The 9,433-nt window shown below is 47.0% G+C and overlaps 1 protein-coding gene across 1 annotated transcript in view; it reads left to right on the top strand.

Moving 5' to 3' along the window:
- Nucleotides 1-1,101: 1,101 nt before the first annotated feature.
- The window catches only part of CLASP1 (cytoplasmic linker associated protein 1), a 175,695-nt gene continuing 167,363 nt past the window's right edge, over nt 1,102-9,433 (top strand). Inside the window, exon 1 of the mRNA XM_080620322.1 lies at nt 1,102-1,219. The gene's annotated coding sequence lies outside the window, so the exon portion shown is untranslated. The remainder of the gene's footprint in view (nt 1,220-9,433) is intronic.

The raw sequence follows: 9,433 nt of genomic DNA, 5'->3' as shown, positions 1-9,433 counted from the left end.
AGGAGCAATTAGGTATTGCTCTGAAACCTGATGGTGGAAAAGAAGAAATCAGCAAATTCAGTATTCTTTGGAGGAGGTTTGCCAAAGCCATTCCTATGCCAAAACCATAAGCCATGAAGAAGGGTATTATTATTTTGAGAAGGTATGACTGAAAAGGAGCCATTTCTTCCACATTCAGTTCTTGCATATGAACAGTTTTGATGGCTTTGGTTATATACTTGTTGCAAACTGCAATGTTACACCACCTTATGAAGGTAAATGGCTTCCTGAAGCACAGAGGATGCATGTGGCTGGGGATGTCTGAGGTGAAATGAAAGTTCCCTACAACCAACACAAGAAGCAGTCACAAGCCTAGGGAAGAAGATGGTCAAACAGGCCTTAGTAAAGAGCCTGTGCACAGGGAATTTGTTTCCTATTTTCACCTCAGTCATAGAGTTAGGAGCTCTGCAACTATTCTATGTAGGAGAAAGATGCTTTTAAATGCTGCTTTTTAACTAAGACTGCACGAAACAGTTTCCCTCAATAGGAAATCGTAAAAAGCAGGGGCTGCGCACTGACATGCAGCTCCAGACTTCTTTCTACAGGGCAACACTCGGCCCCAAAGGTCTCCTTGCCCCAGCCTCAGGAATTGCTCTCACAGCATTCAAGCTTCTCACACACTGCCCACCCGTGCTGTGCTCGCTGGAGCCTTCCGCGGAGGCTAATCCGGCAGGACTGGGGTTCGAACCTCTCCTTGCCCTTTGTTCCTGGAGAAGCGTTCATCTCCCTTCCCGCAGCGAACCGCCGCCGGCCCCGTCAGCCCAACGGCTCCCGCCGAGCCGCCACTAGCGTCGCCGTGGCAACCGAGCCCGCCCGTAACGGCCGCGGAGGGCGTGGCGCGAAGATACAGCTCCAGCGCATGCGCAGTGCGCCCGCTGACCTCACCGCCGCCGAGCTGGGGGGCTTCCACCACCTACCATAGAGACCCGCAGGAGGCACTTCCTCTCTAGCCTTCGCCTCACTCTCTATGGTGCTTTCTCCTGGGGCAGCCGGTGGGCGCATGCGTGCTGCGGGCCCAGGAGGTTGCTAGAGGCGCAGGGCGGTGCCGCGCAGGCGCGCTGGCTCCCATTCTTCCCGTGGCAGCGGGGCGGGCGCAGCCATGCAGCGCAGCGGGCGCCGCCGCCGGCACTGAGCGCCGTCCGGCCCCCGCTCCGCCGCCTCCCTGCGCCGCGACCGGCAGGTAACTCCTGCGCCGGCATCGCGCTGGGCGGGGAGGGCCGTCCCGCTATGCCATAGGGCCGGGGGAAGAGCACTGCCCGGGGGCTTTGTGTGGTGCCACTGCTGCTGCTGGGTGACGGCGAGCAGCGCGGTCCTGAGGGGGGCGGGGTGCGGTGCGCAGTGGGCAGTGGGCGCCGCCGGCGCCGTCCCGTCCGCGGCACCGGGCGGGAGCGCAGCTAGGGGTCGCCCGGCGGTGTGGCTTGTTGGATGGGAGGGGGACATTTGGCAGCGTAACGGTCGCGGCGGGAGCCGGGGGGTGCGGGGCTGCCGGGGCCTAACGGCTGTCGCGGTGGTGCCCCTCGGCCTCCCCTCCCCTGGGGGCGGCCGGCGCTGGCCGCCTCCGGGTAAGCAGCAGAGGGGCCCCTCGGCGGCCAGGGCTTGGGGCCGCCGAGCAGCGGCCGTGCGGGGGGAGGAACAGCACTGCGGGGCCAGCCCTGCGGCGGTGCTCGGCCCATACGGCAGAGGCCTCCGGCGAGGGTCTCCGCTAGCACAAACCCTTGCTTAGGGAAGGGAGGCGGAGTGCAGGCGCCTTGCGCTCTCTCGGCAGTGGGGGATTGTGGTAACGCCTGGAGGCTGCTGTATTTTTAAAACAATCTTGTGATTTGGGTGGATTCAGCTCTTGTGTTTGGCTCTTTTGTGCACGTGTCGTGCTTTGCTTCTTTTATTTCTAGCAAAATTTTGAATGCAAGTGAGATGAGGACTCGGAGTTTGTGCCTGTACGTAGAGGTGGATTCATCATTAAGCAGATACAGCGAAAATGCTTCAGAGGGGTGCTCAGTCTGAGTAAATAGAATGTAGTTACTTGTCAGTGTGTTCATATGAGCTTGTCTGGGCTATGATGGTGTTTTCAATGCATATCTTCAGATATCTGTGAGGAAGAGAAAGGCTGCCTCCTTCCCCACCCTCCTGTAAGCCTCTTGAGAAAGGGGTGGTAAGCTGAGGCAGGATGACAAGCTCAAAGGTGTATGGGTTTCTGTGATGAAGTAGAACAGAGGTTTCCCAGATGTGAGGGTTGTTCTGACCAGTAGATTTCCCTGTCTCTTGCAGATTTATTTCGTAAGTCAACGTTTAGCAAAGAAGCATGTGCTGAGCCACTGTTGGTAGGGCAGAGAAATGATCTCCATCCCAATCCTTGTGCGAGCATCTCAGGCAAATCCATTGGAGTCCATTTTGCTGCTGAATAGTGCAGACCATTTCTTTGCATCTTTTGAGCAGTTGCATCACTGTTGCGTGCTCCTCTTGATGTTGCCTAGGTGCTGTTGAAGACAAACTGAAGTATTGTTGCTTGATACCTGATGACACAAATCAACTGTTTAGTTCAGTAGTTCTCAAATAAGATCTTGCTGGGGTATTGGAAGTGCAAGTGTGGGATTCTGTGTGGGATTCTGAACTGGATTTAAAAGAGGTTTGCAGCTGAATATATCTGAGAAGTTTCAATAGTGGTGAGCTTTTGTTAAAGCAAAGGACTACGCCAAATGCAGGATGGAACCACAGTACTACCGTATTCAGGGTTTTCCTTGTCATGGCAGCATAGCTATCTGTGTGGAACAAGGCTTTATACTGCAGTCCTAGGTTTGGCAAAGTTCAGTTTTTGCTTATTTTCTCTGTTGAACCCTGTCAGCAGGACTGAAGCCTGGAAGTTGTGAGAAGGACAAGGTAATGACTAACTGTGTCACTATGGGTGATCCTCTCTCTATTTCACAGTCACACTTGCTACATTAAAAAAAAAAATGCTGCCAATGTAAGTGGAATTTTTTTTCACAGTGATGCCAGCAACATTCTTGTGAAGTCCTTGAAATTGATTAGACAGCTTCAGAAGTTTGTTTAAAGGAGAAAAATGCCATGAAGTTAAGCACTTTGGCCTTGCTTCGCTTGTCTGATAATGTACAGTGGTAAAAGTGAGACAGCAGCATGCTTGTGAGATGGAGATGTTTCTCTAGTTCATGTGACAATCCCTAGAGTGGCAGTTGCAGAGAGAGCCAGTGATCGAATGAGCTAGTTCTCCAGTCATCTTTCAAGTTCTGTAGGCATCTTAAATCTGAGATACAGCTTAAGTGTTAGGAAAAACAGATATTTAAACAGAAAAAAACCTCAAACTGAGATGATTTATTTGTGTCTCATGTATGTTGATCAGTCCTTCCCTAGCCATTGGGCAATTTGGTCATGGCTGTTGGTTGAGCTGACGGCAAAATTGGCCATTTCTGTAGCGATTTACAACATGAGGAGCTGGATCTTGCCCTCAACAACCTCTGTGTTAGAGGCAGGTCATGCTATGTTATGAGAAATGTGAAAGACGTTGGACATAGTGGATCTATTCAGATGGATAAAGTGTTGACCTCCCTATTTCAACATACATGCAGATTTTTGTGAGAGTAATGTGGCTTTGAAGCTTGTGAACTGCCATTACAGGTCCCCTTCTGGCCTCAGATGAGTTTGGATCAGGCTCATGTGTCACCCTGAGTCTCTCATTATCTCAGGCCTTGCCTAGACTAGGACTGGAAACCTTGTTGGTATGGCTCTGGGTGGTGCTTGCTGGTGTTGACTTCTTTGCTGGCAGTTGTAATTGAAGCTTTCTCCTGGATTCTGACAGCACCAGTGCACCTTCCGACAGTGCTTGACAGTGCATAGAAAATAATGCTGGCAAGTATAGAAAGGTCTCTCAGCTGAGTGAATAAAATAGAGTGATTTTATCCATTAATTTCTTCAGACTGTGACTTTAGTAAATTGTAAGTAGTCTAACTGTGAGGAAAGGGGTTTGCTTCCTTCCTTGATAAAGGATTAAAGTTTGTGGCAGTCCTGTGCAGAGCAGTCTTAGTTTTACCGCGCTGTTTAATGGCATACGCTTCATGCTCCTCTTTGCTCAGATTCTTAATTTTCATCAGCCTGTGCAGTGTTGAAGTTTGTATTGTGTGTTTCTTGGAGCTCACTCAGCACTTTGGGTATTGTCTACTGGACCAATGTGTTATCGGTCCTCAAAGTTGTTTGAAAGCCTTATGTGAGGTAGTTGAGAGCTTTGTACAGCAGGATACCAAAGAGCTAAACACACAAGTTCTTTGGCATTCTGCACTAGTGTCTGGCTCTGTCATAAATGTGAGAGATCACTTTCTCCTCTTTTTGGCAGCACTAGCATTCTTGCACTCACACAAAAAACCCCAACTCACCGCAAAAAAACCCTAAACAACCAAAATCCAAACAACCTGGATGGTGTCGTAAATGTTCAAGTTATAGGAGGGCAACAAATGGATTTTATGGTCTAAGAGGCTGCAGGTGTTCTCCAGGAGATTTGGTCTCAATTCATGCTTGCCGTTTTGGGTTCATCTGGTTTCCTGTTCTGTTGCTTAATCAAATCTGTGCATGTTTTGCTCTGCAAGAAGGGAGATGCCCATTCTGCATCTAGAAACAGTTTGCCAAGTAGGAACAGCAACATTAATTGTTAGAAAAGCATCATCATCATCATTTTATTGGAAGCGAGTGTGCAGATTTAAAAATCTCTAATTCGCTTCTCCTGCCAGCAAAAATAACAGGCTAAACAGTCTAACCACGCCAGTCCCTGGTGCAGCATTTCCATGTTCCAGGTTTAAGCTGGCACCCTCTCTTTAGACTTGTGGGTGCTTTAGGTTCCCAGATAACTCAGAAAGTCAAGCTGAGCCAAAAGTGATCTGCTGAGGCAAAGATCTGATCAAAATTAAGTCAGATTCTGACTTATGTTTCAGAGAGATGCTGGGCAGAAGGAGAGAATCCCAGGTATGTCACTCTGCCTATTACATTACAGGTGATTTCTTAGCCCAGCAGTCTCTTAACATTCACTAGAGTTCAGCCCAATTCATGGTATTGTCGAACAAGCCCCCTTTCTGCTCTTTGTTGTCCAGTGCTTTTTCCATCACTGTTTTACAAATCTTAAGCGTAGTGGTGGCTTTCTGCAATCTCTTACTGCCTGTGTTGGAGAATTCTTTTTGGGTTTTTTTTGGCCATCTGCTTATGTGCTGTTGCAGATGCCAAACTGAATGGAATCTGCTTATGCCTGAGCATAGAGGGTAGTCCTCCTTCCCCCACTGGAGCTGAACTAGTCCTAGGTGCTGGTTTCTGCTGGTATCAGTAAGCAGTTGCATTCCTTGGCTAACAGTTTACATGTGGGCTGACAGTCCTGGAGAACAAGGGTAAAAGAGCCTCATTTCGTCATGCAGACAAGTTTGTGTTTAGAGTCATGGGGGAAGAGATGGACATTAGCTGGGAAGCCTGAAGAGAGACCAGGAAAATACCTTTTCCAAACCTGTTGACTTGCAAACTGCTGCTGTTGCATCTCATAGCTAGTTTGTTATAGGCTCCTACCAGAGTTCCTGTCTGGTTCAGTTTTGGGCGTCTGATTGGTTTTCAGATCAGCAGCATCTTGACATGACTTGTCAGAAGTATGTGTGTATGTCATTGTCTTAGAATTGGAGATGGTTTTGTCTATGGTTATAGTATCTGCTTGCCTGCCCGAGGTCATTCTCTGAGTGAACTTACTTGAGGTGTAGACTGCATGGGGTATTTTTTCCCCTTCTTTACTTCTACACCATACTCATTTTGTTAAGATTGTCTGAAATAGACATGTATGTTTTGAGAAAACAATGTAGCATGCAGAGGGAAGAGATCTTACTGAAAGGCAATTAGTTGGATACCTGGTATCCCTTGAGGGCTGGTACCTGAGGTATGATCTTGTGGATTATTTTTTTTATTCCAGTCTGTCATTTTACTACCAGCACTTGTCTCTTAAGTACTTCCTTCCAGGGTAGTTCTGGCTTGGACTTGTGCACAAAAACTCACCTACTTTCTCTGTGTCATTAGCCAGTTATACATCAGTAGGGGATAGCAAGGTCCTGGAAGACTGGTTGAGTAAAGAATTTATATCAAACCCACTGATCTTTTTAAAGATAAAACTAGATTATCCTGGTTTTGTACCAGATGTGGTGGTATGGGGCTTTTCTTTCCCCAGGGCGTTACCTTGCCTTCAGTTCCCACTGCCACTGGAGACTTGCATTGCAGTGGCTCTGGGAAAGGAACTGAATTTCTACCCTATTCTTTGTTATAGATTAGAAGTTCTTGTTGTTCTCACACCTTTTTTGACTGATGAACATTAAGAGGTGCTTACCATCTTCAGGAATGGCTAAATTAGTGATCTTAGCCTAAGGGACTTCATCTATTGCAATACAAATAGAGATGACAAGATTCAGATGTGTGCTGTGAAGCCACTCATCCTGCTAGCAACCTGGCAAGTGATGGGCCTCCCTGCTCTAATTCTCAGTAGTGTTCTACTTCCAAACCTTGCTAAGCATTACCCACATGAAGCTACAGGTGAAAGTCTCTTCCCACGTTTTTCTAGATGATCCAGTGTTGCTGCTGGATTGTGCAGGAGAGTGGTTAGGATGTGACTATGGAGAGTTGTCCTGCACTCACAGATGCAGTATGAAGGGGACTGGACACCATCTCCGTTATTCTGGGATGGAGCACCACAGCCTCTTGGGGAACCTTGTGCACCCTTGTCTCTGACACCTTGCAGAGCTGGAAGCTGGAGCGAGCCAGTGTTGTAATGGTTTGTTGGCCAGGGCCCCACAGGTGTCAGAAGTGGAGTCTGCAGGCTCTAAGGTAAGGTTAGATCTCTAGAATGGGGGAAAGTGGGGATATTTTTGTACACGCAAACCCACAACTTAGGTACTACTCATGGAGTAAATCGTCTTGAGGATAGTTCGCTCAGTTTCCCTCACCCCAGTCCAGTAGGCCTTAATAAATTGCTCATAGTATGACACCTTGAAACCATAAACTGAGGTGCCTACAAGGGGGATTCACAGAGCAGCTCCTAAGATGATAGGATTTTGAGCTCAGTGCTCAAACAGTTAAAAAGGAAAGAGACTGTGAAAGCTCATTCTAGACTTGTCCTTGGTTTCAGACACTGTTAAAGCCAAACTAATTTCAGAGAGGGGTTGTATTAGGAAAACAAAGGATGTTGAAACTCATCTCATTTTCTAACCTGCTCTTGAAGGGTTATTACCTCTCTGCGAAGTGGTTCCATTAGAGTAGGGATTGGGAGTCACATTGAGGTGACCTGCAAGTTGTCTTGATTTGCTGCAGCTTTGTAACTGTGGAGATTTTTTGAAGATTGATACCTTGCTGAAGTCAGTAGCTCTGTATGAGGGATTCAGTTACTGAGGCAGCAGTGTAAAACATTAGTGGAGCATAAGAATATCTGTTATTTGAAGCTTATCTCTCATCTTACCCAGGGTAGAGTATTGCAATGTTTGCAGCTAGCATCTGTCCTAGAAGGATTGTGTGTGGGCTAGAAGGCCTTAGTTAGCTTAAGTCCTGGAAATCTTTCAGCAATCTTCATTCTGGAAGTCTGCCTCAGTTTTCCTGATAGGAGTGAAGTTGTGCCCTGGTGTAGGTTGGTTACTGTCTGTATTTTAAACATCAACTTCGTAATAGACTCCAAGCGAGTTTGAAGAACAGCTAATATTTAGCAGAGTCCTAGCAAGCCTTCAGCCAGATGTAGTTCTCCTGAGGGGGAACTGCCAGCAGCAGTAGGGGTTTCTATGAGCTCTTCCTTAGTGTGGCTGGTGCTGTGTGAGAAGCAAGAAACTCTCTGTTTAAGACCTGGTAACACTTCCAGCAAGGAAGCTGCATCTGCATGGGCAGTGGTTTGCTTATCAGCAAGGCTATAGTGGTGAGTACTAGTGATGTGGGGGCTACTCTGAAGACATTTAAAGTTGCTCTCTAGGGGGTGTGGAAGAAGTCTGCATGAAGTGAAGTCATAGATGCTTAGTACGCTGAAATAAGCATGATGCTCTCCCACCAATTAGAAAAGCATGAGTTGTCAGGCTGGAAATTTGAGATACCATCTTTGGATTAGGGGATGCTGAACTACAAGGCAACAGTAATTATTGATTTAAAATAATCACAGTGATTGTGCAATATTCCCAGGCACTAAAGAAACATTGTTGCCTGCTTATGGAGACAGGTGAACAAAAGGGAGAGCCCATCTGTCAGTTTTTGGGTGGGTTTTTCCAGCAAACTGCCTTGCCTCCTGAAAAAGGTTGCTTTCTTCTTCAAGTAGGACATGATGTTTTGCTTACCACCTCATTCTCTTGGAGGGTTTGAACAATTAATGCTTTGAGCTTGGAGACTCAGTACAGCTGCTTTATGCACTGCTACTTGCACATCTAGGGAAGAATAGGTTTGATTGAGTGCTTAAGTAAGTGTCATACTTTGTAAAGGCCTGATACAAAAATCCCCTCTGGGCAGGGAATAGCTGTACCAGTTGAAGCAAAAATAGATGAGAAAGAGTGGACAGAGGGCTGAGAGTTTCCACCCTTCAAGCAGAGTTGTGGTTTGACACTGCCTTGTGGATGAGATCTCCAGTCTTATAAGGATGTGATTTCTAGGTGCTGTTCTAATTGCTCTGAGCTTCCTGGCCAAGGGGGCTTGGCTGGCAAGCTCAGGAGTGAAGTATTTACACTGCCCACCTTCCAGTAGTGGTGAACTACTGCAGGTTTGATCCCTGATAATTTTTATTCTTGAAAAATTGCTGCATTTGGCTAGGGTGGGGATCTGAAGGAGGAGAGGAGTTGTGGAAAGTCAAGGTTCAAGGAGAAGTCTGTCTAAAGTACCTTGAAATAATTTTAAACTGAAGTTGTATGCAGTTAGGTCATGGGACCTGTGAAGCAAGAGGCTTGTTGGTACAAATGTGTTATTTCTACAACTGCTGTGCTACAGCTAACCATGTACAGAAAAAAGCCCCACCCCAAACCCAAAAGACACCAAAGTATCACAGTATCACAGTATGTTAGAGATTGGAAGGGACCTCAAAAGATCATCTAGTCCAATCCCCCAAGTGTAGTGTTGTAGTGTTTACAGGTTAAGCTGACTGGCTGGAAGTAGGTAAAGATACCTTCAGGAAGGTGACTAAAAGGGCCCAGTTATTGAGTGGCACTGCCTCTTGCTTACAGTGATCATGAGTGGCAGTAATATTTTCACTGTCTGTAAGCTTGTGTCTGGAGTTAGCTGTGTTAGAGCAGTTGACTGGGGAGGTTGTGGGTTGCACTGGTTTGTTGATAAATTAAGATGACAATGAAATGTGACAAAGATGATAAGTCAGCCCAATGACTAGAGCAGAAGAGAGTGGGGTGTAATTTTGGTAGTAGAATAG

Source organism: Psittacula echo, assembly GCF_963264785.1.
Source record: "Psittacula echo genome assembly, chromosome: 6".
NCBI classification, from domain to species: domain Eukaryota; kingdom Metazoa; phylum Chordata; class Aves; order Psittaciformes; family Psittacidae; genus Psittacula; species Psittacula echo.
Note: the sequence above shows the minus strand (reverse complement) of the source record. Positions and strands in the feature narration are given on the sequence as shown.